At 42.4% G+C, this 18,612-nt stretch overlaps 1 protein-coding gene across 1 annotated transcript in view; it reads right to left on the bottom strand.

Moving 5' to 3' along the window:
• The window catches only part of HSD17B12 (hydroxysteroid 17-beta dehydrogenase 12), a gene marked incomplete in the record, with an annotated part of 1,530,252 nt that overhangs the window by 334,329 nt on the left and 1,177,311 nt on the right, over positions 1 to 18,612 (bottom strand).

Genomic DNA, 18,612 nt, shown 5'->3' with positions numbered 1-18,612 from the left:
AACTGGCTAGGATTCTGGTGTCATTCTAAGGGGATCCATTATCTATCTGCCCGGGATGACATGACTGACAGACTTCAATGCTTTGCCAGAGATGGCCTGCAAATGTCACCCCTGGGCTTCCGCATACTGGCCAAGGCTCTTGCCATCCCTACAGTGCCTTTTTTACGTGGTGTTCCAAAGACCAAATTACCAGTGTAACAGCTACAAACAAATGCAATCTGAGGGTCATGCTGCTCAATGCTAGAAGTCTAAATCTCAAAATGCACTTGCTCGAAGCACTCCTTAAATTGGAGATCGTCAACATTTGTGCTGTAACAAAGACCTGGTTCAAGGCAGCAGAAAGCACCCCTGCACTACCAGGCTACAACTCATTCCACACCTTTTGGCCCCAGAACTTGGACCGAAGCTCCAAAGATGGTGGTGTTTCCATATTCATAAAGGATTTGCACACCTCCAGACTGGTAGCCCAACATAACATATCAGAGATACTTCAGATGCAGCTAACACTGGGTAAGACAGCAATTCAGGTCATAGCCTGCTATAGGTCCCCAACCATGTCCCAAGACTCTCACTTCACGTTCCTAAGCACCCTGGAGAATATTAGGGTCTAATCCAACACTCTCATACTGGGTGACTTCAACTACCCCTCCATTATGTGGGAAAACTACTCATGTACCAATATACTTGCCCAACGTTTCCTGGAATTCATTAATTCCAATGTGCTAGACCAGCTCATTCTTACCCCCACTAGAGGAAGCAACATCCTTGACCTTGTTAATACTAACATGGGCAACCATTGCTCTAAACCAGTAGTCAACTCCTCCCTGGTTAGATCCGACCACAAACTAATCACCTTGGAAATCCACCCCTCCCCCCCATGCCGCAAGGGTAACCATGAAAAACTTTTTCAAAGCTAACTTTATACTCCTAAAAATAGAGGTGGCTAACTTCACGGCACGCATGCAAATAGAAAATAGTTGCATGACCACCGAATCATACACGAATGCACTGTACGAACATGTACACAAATGTATGGATCTTGACATACCCAATAGAACCAAGACGCTCTCCTCCAAGAAAAGGAAGTGAATCTGGTGGTCCCCTGGCATAAACAAACTCCACAACAGGAGCAGGAAACTGATGCAGAATAAGGTGAAGTCCCAAGACTGCAAAAACTCCCTTATCAGCCTCAACAAAAAGTTGAGATCCCTCATCACATCCTCTAAAGCTAGCTATGAAAACAGAATTGCAGCAGATAGTAAAGACAACCACAAGGCCTTCTATAGTTATGTAAAAAATCTCCACGACAATACCCAGATTTGCACTGAGCTACTGCACAATGGTATCTCCTATACAGAGCTAACAGATATTGCCAATATACTGGCCGACAGATTCAGTGCCAACTTTACCCCTTTCTCCCCCCACAAAGGACCAATCACAATACTAGCAGATTGCCAGGCATCCAGTATTACTGCTTTACAGGTTAAAACAGCACTGTCCAAGGCCAAGAATACAGCTTCTATGGGACCTGACAATATCCCTGGCTGTGTTCTACATGAACTACAGAGTGAACTGGGATCTCACCTGTGTACCCTGTTCAATCACAGCCTCACTTCAGGCTTTGTCCCTACCAAATGGCACACTGCTACAGTCATCCCTCTCCACAAAGGAGGATCGGCTACAGACTCTGGGAACTATTGTCCCATTAGCCTGGTGAGTCTGATAAGCAAAGCTATGGAATGCATCATCATGGACTTAATAAACAAGGATATAGAGAATCTCCAAACTCCGGAATCCACAAAGTTTGGTTTTGTGAAGGGTAGATCATGCCTGGTGAACTTCTTTGAATCAGTCACCAGAGTTGTGGATGAAGGCAAGGTGGTTCATACAGCCTACCTTGACCTGTCCAACGCCTTTGATACCATTCCTCACTCAGGAATTTTAGAAAATCTCACTAAGCTAAGCATCAACCCCTATATCACTAGGTGGGTTACAAACTAGCTCACAGATAGAATGCACAGTGTGAAAGTAGCTGGCTCCAAGTCAGACTGCCGACCAGTCATGAGTGGAGTCTCACAGGGTTCAGTCCTGGGTCCTCTCCTGTTTGGTATCTACTTCTCAGAAGTCCAGGCCAACACGAAGGGACTCTGGCTGACAAAATTCTCAGACTATTGCAAGTTGGGAGCTATTATTAACTCCACAAGTGATGTTGACATCCTACAGAAAGGTCTCACTGAGACCAATGACTGATGTCAGAACCTTGGTCTTAAGCTCAATGGCAAAAAATGTGTCATCCCCTTTGGGAAAAACACGGTTCCCATGATTAGCCACATTGATGGTAGTCCACTGAACACCGAAGGTGTTATAAGAGATCTGGGAACACAGGTTGACAGCAACCTCTCTTTTGACCACCACATTGCCACTGTGGCCAGAAAGGTCTTCTATGTGGCACATCTCATTACTAAGGGTTTTGCATCCAGGAAGAAAAAGGTCATTGTCTCCCTCTACTCTATCCTCATTAGGCCAGTCATCGAGTACAATGCCCCCATATGGCATGTACATCACTAGACACCTGCAATACTGAACTGGAGAGGCCACAAAAGGGACAGACTCAAAAAACTCCAACTATTCTCTGTCTCATATTGTCTACTTAAGAGGCGATCTCTGCTTGACTTACAAAGCCATGTCTGACCCAGCTCTGTTAGAAATGCTACATCTAAAGAAATACCAAACCCTCCGCACCACATGCTCCAAAGACCTCAACCTCATTACCACAATCAACAGAATGTGCTGGAGGGACAGGCTCATAACCCAGAGACTGCCCATGCTATTACACGTCAGATGGAGCACCTCACTGGCCCTCTTCAACAGAAATCTTGATGAGGTGATGGGAAATAGAAAATTCACCCCAGGACCACTCCAGTGACTCTACTTGACACAGGCCCTGGGAACTAAGGTCAGGTGGCACGATGCCAGGATAATCCTATGGGGTAGGCTTGTAAAGGCTCCAGGGCCAATAGCCTAGTACACACCTAGGAACCTAAATTACTTTTGCAGATTGGTAATTTTAAAGTGGTGTCAACAGGCACAAATTGACTATCAGTTTATAGGACATTAGATACTTAACAAGAGGAGGGACCAGATGACTCATTTATAGGTATGTGACATTGCTGGTCATTTGGAACGGATGAATGTCTGGGACTAGTTGTTCAAAATAGGGATTTTTTTTTATAAGTGATGCTCTTACTGGTTTCTGGCACGTTAATAGTAGAACATATTCAGAAGAGGATCATAACTATGAAAATTACAGTTATACTCACCTTTAGTGATAAGTAGGGTTTGTGTGTTTGAGCATGCCTAGTAATATGTACTGCTGAATATAGACATCATTTATTAGGACACTTATTTATATTTGTGAATCATATAAAGGTTATAAAGATAGGTCACTTACATTTATGCAACCAATTTACATAAATTTGTGGAAACACAAAGTGAAACATATTCTAATTTACATTCTGACATGTTTAAGGAACTGGATGGAGGATGTATAGTTGCTGGATTTTATGATTTAGCTATATGGACCTCTTCAGGAGTTGTGGCTGTATCTACTTGGCAGGTCCTGGCTGCCCCTTCAAAAAGGTCTTTTCTCCAGGCTAGGGACTACTACTACTACATTCAGCTACATGCTTCCCTAGCCATATCCATCACTGTAGGAAAATCCATCCTGATACCCTCTCAACATCTAGTCTTTCTGGGATGCCAACTTGACAGTAATATAACCTTAACTGTTAACTCCAGGACAACAAACCAATAAAAAGGAACCAGATTTCCAAAAAGGCGTCCACTTCGAAAATAGTTCCAGTTTATTAAAATTATAACAAATTTCTTTAAGCGCTCAAGTTAAAATACACTTTTCATCGCTATAACTTAACGCGTTACATAATTAGTAATATAACCTTGATATCCCTTCTCCAAGACAGAATTACATTCTTAAGAACTGCAGTACAGAATCACCTAGGTTTGAATGTGCTTCATCGAGACCAGTTCTGAGGGTATTGGGTCACATGGCTTCTGCAATACTGATGGCGCAGCTTGCCTGCTTCCATATGAGGATTTTGAAGTAGCTACTACAGTCACGATGGTCTCAGAGGTACGACCTTCTTTCTCATCCAATTATGTTAATTAGGTTGTGCAGAAAAGAATTTGAATGATGGACTCATTCTCTGCTGCTATCAGCCAGCAAGGGTCTTCCAAATCCCCTCTACAGTAGCAACTGTGACCATGGATGTAGTCTCTCTCAGGCAGAGGGGCATTATGAAGGGAGAATGATCCAATGATTTTGGTTAGACTCTGAGGCTGGTCTTCACAAAAACATTCTGGAGAAGACAGTTCTCCTTGTGTTGCAGGAACTGCAAGACTGCCTTCCTCCATGAGTGATAAATATCCAGATGGACAATAAGACAGTACTCTGGTACATACGCAAGGTGGAGAACAGATCCTATCCACTTTGTTGCAAAGTCATGAGTATGTGGCAATGGATGATGGCCACTTACTGGATTCTAACCACAGCTCACATCCGGGGGTGGGGGTGGAGGGGTAAATTATTTAGCAGATAGGCTTGGCAGGAATCTCCTGTTGCCTCATGAGTGGTCCCTGAATCCAGCAATTGGTGAGGAGATATTCTACACTTGAAGCTCCCTGCTGTGAACTATTTGCGAGCACAAATAACATAAAATGTAGCAGTTACTTTGCCCTGGTCTCTCATCAGGGAGACAGACTCCCAAGGATGCTCTCGTCTCATTGTTGGCCTCCAGAGTTGATTTACAATTATCCACCAATTCCCCTGATAATCAAATTCATACAGAAAACCATATGGGGCAGGGCCACTATACTCTTCATAGACTGTTTTTGGCCCAGACAGATATGTTTTTCACTCCTCAAACCATACTTAAAAGATCCCCCTTGGTTTCTCGATCCACTGTTGGATCTCATCGCTCACCCCTCCAAGAAACCTTACCCGTACATTCCCAAACTAAAGTTAGCTGCTTGGTTTCTCCAGTTCCAATGATGGCAAGGGATGCAACTCTTCCTTCAGATGTCATCCACATTCTCATGATGTCACAGAAATTTTCCATCCTGAAAGTTTACCACAGTAAGTGGAAAAGATTCACCTTATTTTCCTAATCCCAAAACACACAGCTCTTTTCAGCCTCTATTGGGATGTTCTCAGTTTCTTGTCCTTGTTTAGTTCAGGTTTTAGTTTCTCTACCATCAAGGTACAGCTGGCAGACGTTTCTTCTTTCTACATCAGTTTTGAAAATACTTTGTTGGCTTCTCACAGACTATGAACAAAACAAAAAGGTGAGTTCAACAAACCACAGGAAGCCGAAGTGGAATCCAAAATATCTTTTACTGGAAACTTGTAAGCGCTTTCGTGTTATGGTATCCAAACACTTCTTCAGACTATGTAAGGGCTTCCTTAAAAGCACCTTCCTGTTGCGAATGCCAATCAAGGAACCCTCAACACCTTGGGATTAGAATTTCAATTTGGAAGCTTTGTCTAAATCCCTGTTCAAGCTAGCAGCATCTATAGACTTAATGTTCCTGTCCTGGAAAACCATCTTCCTCATATGTATCACTCTGACTAGAAGGATCTTACAACTTCACACACCATCTTCCAAATCTCCCTATACTGTATTTCACAAAGATCAGGTTACCTTAAGGACAAACCCCTCTTTTGCTCCAAAAGTGGCTTCAGAGACCAACCTTTCACAACCTACTCATCTTCCTGTATTTTCCCCTGACTATCACAATAAAGTGGAATACATTATTCATACACTGGACATATACAGACAGCTCCATTTATACATTCACAGAATAACCTCCTTTAGAAAAGATGAAAAATTGTTTGCATCTTTTGCTCAGAACAAGTCAAGTAGGAAAGTATCCAAGATTTCATTATCCTGATGGTTCTCTGACTGTACTTCCTTGATGTATTCACTCTATGACAAATTAACTACAAAACAAACCCAAAGCTTATTCCACTACAGTTATGGCAGCTGCTACAGCATTTTTCAGATTTCATTCTCTTGATGACGTTTGGATTTCCACATCTAGGGATTCTGACCCATATGTAAGAATAGACTGGATGAACAGGATATAAAGGGCATGTACTTACCATGCCAGTAGATACTTTTATGCCAGTCTATCTGGTATGACAACCCATCTCCCTTCCCCCTGCCAGTCTGTGCGACCTGAAAGACAGCGCCGCCTTCTAGTATCCAAGGCAGTGCAAGTGTGCATTATGTTCAGGCATCAAACTAAATCTGAGTTGGTCAGAGGGTAGCAGTTTTTAAGTATGAAGATGTATGTTATCATGGGCAAGATTTAAAGGCTAGTAATAGGTTTTGATTGTAGAAACTGAGACTGATTTGAATGCAAGTGTTTTGGGGATCAATAAGAGTGAAGGGAAAGATGTGTCTGCCTGTGCTGAGGATTTAATAACACAGGTTATCCGCGGTGGTGGTGCTGCGGTAGCATTGTCACCTCACAGTAAAACGCTGTCTGGTTCGATTCTCAGCTACAGCGTCTTCTGCGTGGAGACATGCGTGAATGGGCGTACCTTTGCTGAAGGTTGTATGTCAGGGCTGGTAATTCGGCACGTAAAAATCAACTACCAATCATTAGCGGATCGGCGTTCTGCTGTGGCAACCCCTAACCGGGAAAAGCCGAAAGACACAACAACTGTTTGGATGAAGATGGCATTGGATTTGCTGGCTATACTGTCAGTGTGGTTAGATGAAGTGGGTATTGTAGGTTGTGTTGGTATACTGGGGCTTTAACAGCTGGTTGACTGTAGTCTAAAAAGCTTTGGAGTTGTTATAATTTGCTGTCTGTATTATTATTATTATTATTATAGCAGACTTTATCAGATTTGATTTGATTTTTAGTCGAGTTTTTGAGATGCTTATAGTACTGACAGGCAGCTATGGTTTTAATTTACATACATTTTGTCCAGGCTATGCCCCCCTTCCATGAACAATTTAGTACTTTTATGAAAGCCAGGGAGCTGTATTCGATTTAGTTTTTGTATTAGGGCTAGTTTTTTTTTCGTTTGTTAAGAAAAACTGAGTTGAACAGAGCTACAGCTTTCATCAAGTGGAAGGGTATGGATAGCCTGCCAGTGGACTGATTTTAGTGCCGAGATTAATTGGTCTTTACTACACAGAGCAAGGTTGTACCAATCTGTTTTTGATTAGGTTTGCATTATTGCAAAGATGGCTAAGTGACCACTTAAGGTATCAGGTAAGGTACCTGTCGAGACAATTTTGTCTGGGACATTACAGAGAATCCAATCTGAGGAACAGGCTCTACCAGAGTTTTTGCCGTACCTTGTAGAAGTTGAAATAAGCTGGGTGAAACCATACAGACTAATGACATTAGGCAGACTATTATTGTTAATAACCTGCCAATCAATATTCAGGTCTCCTAAAATAACTTATCTTATGCGAGATGCTGCTTGATGCTCAAGAGAGAAGTTCTTCAGCCATAACTTTATTTCATGGGGGAAAGTAATGCAAAGGCTTTTGTGGGCATTAATTTCCAAGGATGCTATAAGTATTTCAGCACTGAAATGTGGAGGTGAGGTTATAAGAGACCTACACAGGTTTAAAGTATTCTTGCTGATCATGGCCATCCCAGCACCTTTTTTATGGGTTCTGTCAAGTCTTAAGGTGTTGTATCCTAGTAGGAGTAGTAGTAGAAGGGAAATGGTAATGAACATTTAACACTAATGTAGGTAAAGTGGGGAAATGAAGCATCAGATCAAAAAAGCATTATCAGATCATGAAGATGAGGCCATTTTATACATTCTGGACAGAGTGGTGGTTGGCTTTTAAGCAGAAAAGCAAAATGGTATATCTCTAAGCTGTAGTAGTATATAATAGAAATAAAATATTATGGAAGGTTATTTACTAGAGAAATAGAAGTATTTAAAAATGCAGAGAATTGTGTAAAAGAAACACAAAGAAAACTATAATCATACAGCAAAGATTTATGCGAGAAGAAAAAAAGTTACACTATTACTGGACAAAACAAGGGGAAGAAAGAAAATGGATGTGTTACAAATGAGAAGGGGAAGGAAGTTAAAAACAAAAGGAGGAATAATGAACACAGTAGAAAAGCATGTTACACAATTATACAACAAAAACAGGATAGCAATTATGAGAGAGTGAGTTGTAGGGATATTAGATGCAGAAAATGTGGGCGACTTAGATAAACAGTTCACAGCACCAGAACTACATGGAATACTAATATCTGAAGATCGCAGCCAAAGCCATCTCCTAACCTGTCTCCATCATCTCTTCATCAGAACAATGGTGTTCCTTCTCTGTGGAAAATTTCGCATACAGCACTACTCCACAGAGGAGGTAACTCTGTGGAACTATCAAATTACCACCCAATTGCCAATCAATCACCCTTATCTAAAATCCACGAAAAATGTACACATTCCTAAATAATGTACTATCTCCTCACTAATAAACTTCTAATGAACACTCACAGCATGGGATCTGCTCCAATCACTGTGCTACCACAGCTCTTATTAGCTTTACCAACACAGTAAATTAGCATTGAAATAATGGTAACCTAGTATCCACTGTATTCTTAGATCTCCCCAAAGCCTTCGATACCGTCTCCCATCCCAAACTCCTTTCTGCTCTCTCTGATCTTAATCTCAGCCACTCCACACTAGCATGGTTTCAAGACTATCTAACCAACCACCAACAAGCAGTAAAATGACAAAATTCCTTATCTCCCCTTCTACCTGTCACCCTTGGGTCCCCAAGGATCCATTCTTTTCAACATATTCACCAACTCCACAAAGCTACCCAGCACACCGCTCTAGTCCAGTATGCCAATGACTCCACTCTAATTTGCTCCTCCCCATCATTCCCTCAACTCCAGGAAGTGAATAAAACACAGCTAATGATATTCTATCCCACTAGAGCCATAGACCCCATACCACCTTTCATAATATTTTCAGCTACTAACACCCCTATCACACCTGTCCAACACCAGACTTCTAGGGGTTATCATAGATCACAAGATGAACTTCGATACGCACGTTGCACAGACAATAAAGAAAGTCCATAAAAACTCAGAACCCTACACAGATGCAAAAAGGTACCTCACCAATGACAGTAAAGCCGCCATCTCAAGAACCCATCTACTATCCACACCCCTGTATGCCTCCCCCATACTCATCAACCTAAACAACGCAGACTTTAACTAACCATACACCTGCTACAATAAAATTGCTAGGTTTGCTACTGACTCACCCTTCAGGACACATCACTGCATAGCAATCAAGCAACTATCCTGGTTAAAATTACCCAACCTGCTCACATATAACCAGCTTACAACAGCCCACCAAATTCTGTCTTATCCCGACAGAGTTCCTGCTGTTCAAGGTCTACTTAATATCTACTCTAACAAACGCTTATTAAGATCCACCAATAAAGCACTGGCTGACATGGGCAAAAGCAACAATAGCACTGGGGAATCCTTGTTTTCCATTTCTGTTACAAAAGGATGGAATACCATCACCGTAGATTTTAGGACCACTGAAAAAAAATAATTTCAAAAAACTCCTCTGGTCCCATTTACATAGTTCTTGGTTATGTAATTGTTCTGACCCTGGGTAGCTTCACTTAATTAGATCATATCATACTTTAACCTTCTATGAAAGCTTGCAGCAACTCCTTTCTATACTCTTACTCAATCAATTTGTGTTTACTGTACTAGCCATTCATGAATGTAACCAAATGACTGAACAAAATGTCCTTTCAACTGTATTGTTTATCGTAACATTTACTTTTTGCACCTTTGTTGGCTTTGAAACTGCACCTTATTAAATGTTTAAGTCTGTACTGTACTTCTATTAATGTGTATGTATTTACTGTACTTGCTATACTGACCTTTGTGGAGCTTTTCTCCCCAGGCCTCCGCTGAAAATGGGATCCATGCCAGGTCGGACTTTTTTGGTAAACAAATGCAAAATAAATAAATACATACATAAATAAATAGTAGTAAACATCCTTGTATTACCAGGTATAGATGGCATGGATTATATGTTTCATAGACAAATGGAAAAAAAGAGTAAAGATTTATTTCTTCAAATGTTAAATGACTGGCTGAGCAAGGTATTATAAGGTTTATTTGGAAACGGAGATAAGAAGTCAAATAACTGGAGGCCTATTGTGTCGTTACACCGACTGCAAAATAATTATGAAAAATACTGCAAAAAATTTTTTCCAAAAGTATTAGATAAGATCATTTTGGAAGGAAATATGGTTAATTATTGTAAAGGAAATAAAAAGTAGTATGAAAAAAGAATGGTATGCAATACAGGGAATGGATATGACATTGTGATGCATACACAAATGTGGTGGATACCGGAGGAATATGAAGTGAAAAAAATACATTCTTCCATTCAGTTTATTACAGTTGCACAGTAAAGGCTTTGGTAAATGGATAACTAGATGGAGTGGGAGAGTTAATGGCTTAAAAAGACACTTGTGGACATTATCCTGGTAAATACTTATGAACCTATATGATGTTGTTGTGTCTTTCAGCTTTTCCCGGTTAGGGGTCGCCACAGCGGAACTCCGGTCCGCTAATGATTGGTAGTTGATTTTTACGTGCCGAGTTACCAGCCCTGATGCACAACCTTCAACGAAGGTACGCCCATTCACGCACGTCTCCATGCAGAAGACGCTCTAGCTGAGAGTCGAACCGGCACCGCGGTGTGTGTGTGTGTGTATATATATATATATATATATATATATATATATATATATATTAAAAGTTATGTACTCACCATACTACGCATCTGCATTTTCCATTTTCATTATTTCTCAGCATATGGGCACTGGAACCGACTCGGCCTCATGCACTAGACTTAGGATTCATAATGCCCCTGTCAGCCAACAATACCTCAGACTGAGTTTGCTACCTACTAGATCCTAAGATAAAGCAGGAAGAATGAAAGAACAGCAAAGATGGGGCTCACATTTGGAGCAAAAGGTTCCACAATATCTACAAGGTCACTCCAGAAGGTGAAAGGAAGGGGGAAAGAGGGTGGGGAGTTGAGGAAGAATGAAAATTGACAACACAGGTGCACAGTTACAGTGAGTACATAACTTTAATATTTGGTATTGTCCTTTTCATTCTTCCTTGATGCATGGGACAGAGTTCCCAGCTGTGTAAATCATTGATGGCTCTCACTGAAAGATAGTTTGCAAAACTGGCGAACCAAACGCAGCTATGCGTCTAGAGGTCAAATCTAGTTTGTAATGAACACTAGACCAACTAGCTGCTGCACAAATGTCATCAATGGAAGTTCTAGATTAAAAGGCGGAAGAGGTTGTCATGGATCTAGTAGAATTTGATTTGAGTACATACAAAAACATGCGTAAATGGGCGTGCCTTTGTTGATGGGTGAATGTCGAGCTGGCACCTCGGCATTTGTGAAAATCTACTGGCAATCATTAGCAGACCAGACTTCCGCTGTGGCGACCCCTAACCGGGAAAAGCCGAAAGACAAACAACAACAGAAATGCAATCTGTAATCCATTTAGCCAGGATAAGTTTAGAAACTGGTGACCCCAGTCTGTACGGTGAGAAAAGTACAGTTTTGTACCTACCATAAATGTAGATGTCCGAGAGGAATGCATCTGCAGTCCTTACAAATGGGTTGTCCTGTCGTCAGGCAGCCCTTCGGTCGGCCGGATTCCAAAGTCTGGGTCCGGCTTCGGCTGGTGTCGCACTTCACCCGACGTCATTGCGGCAGTTTTCGGGTATAAAGGCATCAGCCGACGCCATTTTCCTCAGTGTTTCTTGCCCCAGATGCCAGGTGCCCTCTTGGTAGGCTAAATTTGGATAAATGTCAAAGTTTCCAAATAATAGAGAGCAAACACACAAAATAAACATGTATGTACATATATACAAACAAATACACCATAATAGATCCCCCCCAAGCTAGCTGAAGATTGGTAAGTACCCTAGGAGTACCTCAGGGGGAAGGAGGAGGGTAATCCTGACTGCAGATGCATTCCTCTCGGACATCTACATTTATGGTAGGTACAAAACTGTACTATGTCCTTCAAGGATGCATCTGCAGTCCTTACAAATGGGTAGAATACCATAGCTAAACTAGGGAGGAGGAAATGAGAATAGATTATGGTGTAGTCAGGATCCCTTGCAAAACAGCAGTGGCAAAGCCAGCACGGGATCTAGAGTATAGAGGTAAGTTATAATGCTTGGCAAATGTATGCACGGAGGTCCAAGTAGCAGCCTCTATAATGTCCTTGGTAGCCACTCCTCGTAAGAAAGCTGTGGTAGTGGCTGTGGCCCTTGTGGAGTGAGGCCTGATGTTCTCTGGAGTTTTCTTTCCATGGTAGGAGTAACAAAATCTAATGCAATTTCCTATCCATTTGGAGATTGTCTGTTTAGAAATTGGTTTTCCTTCTTTTTCTGTTGCATAAGCTACCAAGAGCTGGTCAGTTCTTCTATTGTTTTTTGTCCTGTCCAGGTAGTAGCGTAATTGCCTGTGTACATCCAAGGTATGTAAAAGCTTTTCTCCCTTGTTCTGTGGATTGGGGAAGAATGTAGGAAGGTGGATAGCCTGATTTAAAGAGACTCTGGATACCACCTTAGGCATAAATGTAGGATTTGTTCTCATGGACACTCTATCTTGATGGAAGATCAGGAAGGGTTGTACTGCCATTAATGCTTGTAGTTCAGAGACCCTTCTTGCTGAAGTTATTGCCAGCAGGAAGGCAGTCTTCCAGGATAAGTATTGCAAGTCTGCTGTAGCTGCTGGCTCGAAAGGAGGCAGAGTCAGTTTTTCTAGCACAAAGTTCAAGTCCCATGCTGGCAATGGAGGTTTCCTGGGAGGTTTTACATTTTAATTCCCTCAGAAACTGTCTGAGCAGAGGATGCGAGAAGACAGGAGGATCCAAGCTGTATTGTGCTGAAATAGCTGATGCATGTATCTTGATGGAGGAGTAGGACAGGCCTGTGTGGTAGAGCTCAGCCAAGTACTCCAGGATGTTGGCTATGTTCACCAGTGTCACATCTTGCCCTTTTGCAGCGCTCCAGATGAGATATCTTTTCCATTTTGCTGCATAATTCTTTCTTGTTGAAGGTCTACGAGCCTCCAGGATTATGTCCTTAACCCTTTGGGATAAATTTGTGCTAATTTCTGTCATGTAATGTTCCAGGCAGTTAGTTGCAGAGTTTTTAGGCTTGGATGCAGAATGTTGTAGTTGTTCTCTGTCAGCAGTAATGGGATCAGTGGTAGTTTCCATATTTGCTCCCTGGACATGCTCCTCAGTAGTGGATACCAATGTTGTCTTGGCCAGTCTGGGGTTATCAGAATGATCCTCGGACGTTCCTCTTTGATCTTGAGAAGCACTTTGTGCATCAAAGGAAGTGGTGGGAATGCGTATGCTGTAATGCTTTTCCAACTGAAGGATAGGGAGTCCACCTTCCAAGCAAGTGGGTGGTAAGTCCTTGTGCAGAATTTCTTTAACTGGTGATTGTATGGGGATGCAAACAAGTCTATTTGTGGTAATCCCCATTTCCTTGTGATGGCTTTGAAGATGTCCGGATGCAGCATCCATTCGTGGGCATCTGTTATAGTTCTGCTTAATATGTCTGCTAGAATGTTTTCCTTCCCTGGAACATAAATTGCCTGTAACTGAAGGTTGTAACCCAGAGCCACATCCCATAGGTCTAGTGCCAGCCGGCATAGGGGGTATGAGTGTGTGCCTCCCTGTTTGTTGATGTACCACATAACTGTGGTGTTGTCTGTCCTTATCAACAGCTGGCCTTCGTGGAGAAGAGGTCTGAATGCCTGGATTGCCAATTTTACTGCCATCATTTCTTTTAGATTTATGTGCAGATGCAGTTGGTCTTGAGTCCATAGGCCTTGAATGCACTTGTCCATCATGTGTGCCCCCCAACCGAGGTCTGAGGCATCTGTCGTGATAGTTTGTCTTGGATGACTTTTGCTGAAGGGAAGTCCTGTGTTTGATTGACAGGCCTGTGCCCACCATAAGAACTCCTGTTTCAGGCATGGGATCATTGGAATTTTGGTTTCCAGGCTGTGCTTGTGCTGAGACCACAAATTCTTTAGGTACCACTGTAGCTTTCTCATATGAAGCCTGGCATGAGGGACCAGAATTATGCAGGATGCCATGAAGCCTAGAGCTTGTAACACTTTTCTTGCAGTTAGATGGCTCTGCTTTGTTAATGCCAAAAAGTAGAGAGGAAGTTGTTCTTTCTTTTCTGCAGTTAGAATGCCATTTGTTTGGATGTGTCCAGTTCTGCACCCAGAAAGGTTATTATTTGGGATGGAATCAGCCTTGACTTTTTTGAGTTGACTGTGTATCCCAGGGCTTGAAGCAGGTAGATGACTCTTTGTAAGTCTTCTGTTAATTTGTTTTTGTTGTCCGCTTGTATCAGGCAGTCGTCCAGGTAGGGGTAGATTTGAATCCCCTGAAGTCTGCAATGAGCAATTACTGATGCCAGGCATTTTGTGAACACTCTGGGCGCAGTAGATGAGCCAAAGGGCAATGCTGAGAATTGATAATGCTCTGATCCTGCAAGAAATCTGAGGTATCTTCTGCAAATTGGTCTGATGGGGACGTGCAGGTATGCCTCCTTGAGATCTAGAGTTACCAGCCAAGACTCCTTGCCCAGCATGGGAAGAAGCTGCTGTAGAGTCAGCATTTTGAATTTTGGAACAATGAGGAATGTGTTTAGAGCGGACAGATCTAGAATAGGCCTCCATTTGTTTTCTTTTCTTGGTACCAGGAAGAGCCTGGAGTAAAATCCCTTCCCTTGCTCCATAAATGGTACCTTTTCCACAGCTCTCATTCTTAATAATTGAGATATTTGTTTTAGAGCTTCTGCCCTTTGAGTAGGTGGTAGGTTTGGCATTCCTCTCTTTCCTGGTAGAGTATGGAAATGGAACCTGTAACCTTGGTCTATAGTTTGCAAAATCCATTTTTCTCTTGTAATGCAGTGCCAGTTTCTTGAAAATAAGGTTAGCTTTCTGCCTAAGGGTGCTTCTAGTTGTTCCCTGGTAGGCGGTGTCATCGCCAAGTCACTGTGATTGAGTTGTTGTAGTGGTGGTGGCTGTGTCCGTGCCTCGTTGGTTGTTACCCTGCCACTGGCGACCCCTGTAGGCACCTCTGGTTTGGTTTCTGCCTCTGGAGCGCCTATTCCTGCCTCTTTGTGCCTTAGAGGACTCCGGAAAGGACCAATTCTTGGAGGGCCAATTCCTGCTAAACCTTGGAGGTTGAACTTGTAAGAAATCTTTTACGGTTTGCACAGATTTTGCTTTCTCTTCCATCTTTTTGAGAACCTGTTGTGCGGGGGCACCAAATAAATTGACCTTGTCCATAGGTGCATCCAAAAGCTTAGATATGATATGGTCTGGTAACGCCTGTTCTTTCAACCATGCATGCCTCCTGATAACTGTGCCCGTCATGGCTGATCTAAAGGAAGCCTCCAGTGCATCATAGCCACATTTTAAAGAATGGTTACTAACCTGCTGAATGTTATGTAACATTTCTTGAACATACTTTTTCTCTATAGATTCTTCAGAGGACAGCTTTTTAGTCAACTGGTCAAGCATAAACTCTTGATATTGAATCATATGGAATTGGCAATTCAAAGCTCTAGCTGACAAAGTAGCAGAGGTGTAAACTTTTTTACCCCATCTCTCTAAGGACCTGGAATCCCTTTCAGAGGGGAGGGGGTTTTTAGAAGAAGTAGCTGCTACAGCTTTAGGGCCCTGGGAGATAGTCTCTGGATCTGCAAAAGGGGCCTTATATAAGTGGTGATGAGTGTCCGGGACCCTGTAGTACCTATCTGGTTTAACAGGGGCTGGAGGTAAAGTATCAGGAGAAGTGCAAGCATCATTAAATGCATCATCAACAACAGATAGAACTGGAGGAATAGCTAAAGGCCTATGCTGTGGTAAGTGTAGAAAGGTCCTAAGCCTTTTTCTTGAGTCTGAGAAATCTTGGCCCTGCCACTGGAATTGTTCCCTCATAGCATGCAAGGTTTCCCCAAAGGAAAATTCCTCAGGAGGAGAGGCTGAAGGGATGGACTCCTCAGCATCGGAATCTTCGTAAGGAGAATAAGAAGCCTCAGGAGGATCAGAATGTTCTGAATCATCAGAAGAATCATCTGTGGCTACTGGCTCAGGGGGCTCTGCTCTAGGTCTCTTTTCTGGAGGAGGAGAGAGGCCCTGTCTGGATGGGGCTGGGATCCTCGGATTAAAGTGATGAGATCCTGTGCCAAAGAAAGCATATGGGAGCTGGTGCTGGGCCTGTGAGAGGGGGGCTTGGCAGGCACTGGCTTGGAAGTTTTGGCTGCTTTAGCCCTGGCAAAGGCCTTAATAGACATAGCTGGAGGAGGCCTAGCAGCTCCACGTGCAGGAGTAGAAATATCTAGTGGAATGGTGTCAGATAAATCCTGTGAAATCGCAACAGAAGGCTGGATTTCAGAAGCCGTTTCTACCAGAATGGAAGAGGCCTTGGTAGAAGGCAAGTTGTCGGCTGAAGAAAGAACCGCTTGCTCGGTTTCGGCCGAAATCGAGACACTCGCGGATTGCTTGGCCGTGGTTTCAGCCGAAACCGCGGACCACGTGTGTCGGTCCTTTTCTTTGCGTTTTTTAGTTATTTGCGTAGTCGGAGGATCCGACGGCATAATGTAGGCAAAATCGGAGCCGAAAATCTGTTCAGCAAAGTCCGAGCGACGTCTCAGCGTCCGCCGGTTAAAAGAAGCACAGGCTAGACAAGCTGCTACGTCGTGGTCTGGGCCTAAACAATGTATACAATAGGAGTGGAAATCTTTATGAGGTATTTGTTGCCCACAAGATAAACAGTTATTAACTTTCTCTGACATCGGCTGAGGCAAGAAAGAGTCCCCAACGGGGTACTTAGCTTTATAGAAGTCTTCGAAGTAGTATTCGGTAGAATTATCTCTGGATCTGACCGACCGGCACTTGCGAACAGCTTCTGCTTCGGGCGCCACGTGGCAAGAAAGACTGAGGAAAATGGCGTCGGCTGATGCCTTTATACCCGAAAACTGCCGCAATGACGTCGGGTGAAGTGCGACACCAGCCGAAGCCGGACCCAGACTTTGGAATCCGGCCGACCGAAGGGCTGCCTGACGACAGGACAACCCATTTGTAAGGACTGCAGATGCATCCTTGAAGGACATCAAACAGCTGTTAAGACTTCCTGAAATGTTTTGTCCTGTGTAGGTAAAAATGTAATTGTCTATGTACATCTAAAAGATGCATCATGTACTCTCCCTTACTTGAAACATTGGAGAAGATGACAGGCTAATGAATTGTTGGATTGATATTCTAGTCAGATGCTACTTTGGTAAGAAGGATGGACTGGATCATAAAGTAACTCTGTCTTTGTGAAAAACAGTGCAAGGGGATTTGAAGATACAGTCTGGAGTTCAGAAATATGCCTCACAGATGTAATAGCTACTAGAAATGCTGTTTTCCAAGACAAAACTTTCAAATCATATTTGACTAATGGTTCACACTTTTATTTCCTCTAAAAGCAGGCTACCAACAATGGCAAAAAGAATAACCTCTAATGGGTAGAAAAGGTTAAAAGTAGAAAAGTACAAGTGAAGAAATGTATTTCTTTCTTTTCTGAAGAAATATCAAGCAAAGGTCTTTATTTCGCCACTGAAGAAAAGGTCCAGAAGTAGACCAGACAAACTCTGCACTACTGTATTTATTATACTTTGTCTCAGAACAAATTCTTGCCAAACAGTTAATTCTGTCAGAGCTATTTTTATTTTATTTATTTTACATTTGTTGACCGGGCTAGTCTGGCTGGATACATGCCCATTTTCAGCAGAGGCCCGAGGAGAAAAGCTCCACTATATACTAGTAAATAATATAAAAAACAGCACAGTAAGATACAAATTATATGCATCTAGAGAACAATTCCTATGTAGCATAGTAACAGTACAGAAGCACTTTAACAAAATATAAAATAAAGTGATGATTCCTATTCTCATATTCTATGCAAAAGCAGGAGTAGAAGAATTGAAAGAAAGTGAAAATAGTAAGTCACACAAGAGTTTGTACAATATTTACAGTGTTAACAATGATGATAAATATTTTGTGCCAGGGCACACGTTTTAAGAAATAGATTTGCACAGCAGGGAGCAACATGTAGGTTTAAATAAGAGGAGAGATGACAGGTTGCTGTATTGTAACAAGTAAAAGAGAAAATGACGTTATAGGAAAAGTAGCATCCAAGTGGATACCAGGTGAGCTACAGAGGAAGGGTAGTACTAGTGATAGAGACGAGTAGAAGAGTAGTGGAGAGAACAGTAAAAAGAGTTGGATGCCGAGGTCAGTCAGGATTAGAAACACAGCTAGACAGATGAATAGACTAAGGCACACAGTCTAAGACGTCTCCACCGAATGAAACATACTGTCCAGTTTATATACTCTTTTCAACCAATGTTATTTTTAATGTCCTTGTGACTTGTGCTTCT

This window comes from Protopterus annectens, chromosome 9.part0 (assembly GCF_019279795.1).
Source record: "Protopterus annectens isolate FY-2018-M chromosome 9.part0, PAN1.0, whole genome shotgun sequence".
NCBI lineage: Eukaryota > Metazoa > Chordata > Ceratodontiformes > Protopteridae > Protopterus > Protopterus annectens.
The sequence above is the reverse complement of the archived record's forward strand: the minus strand, read 5'-3'. Positions and strand labels throughout refer to the sequence as shown.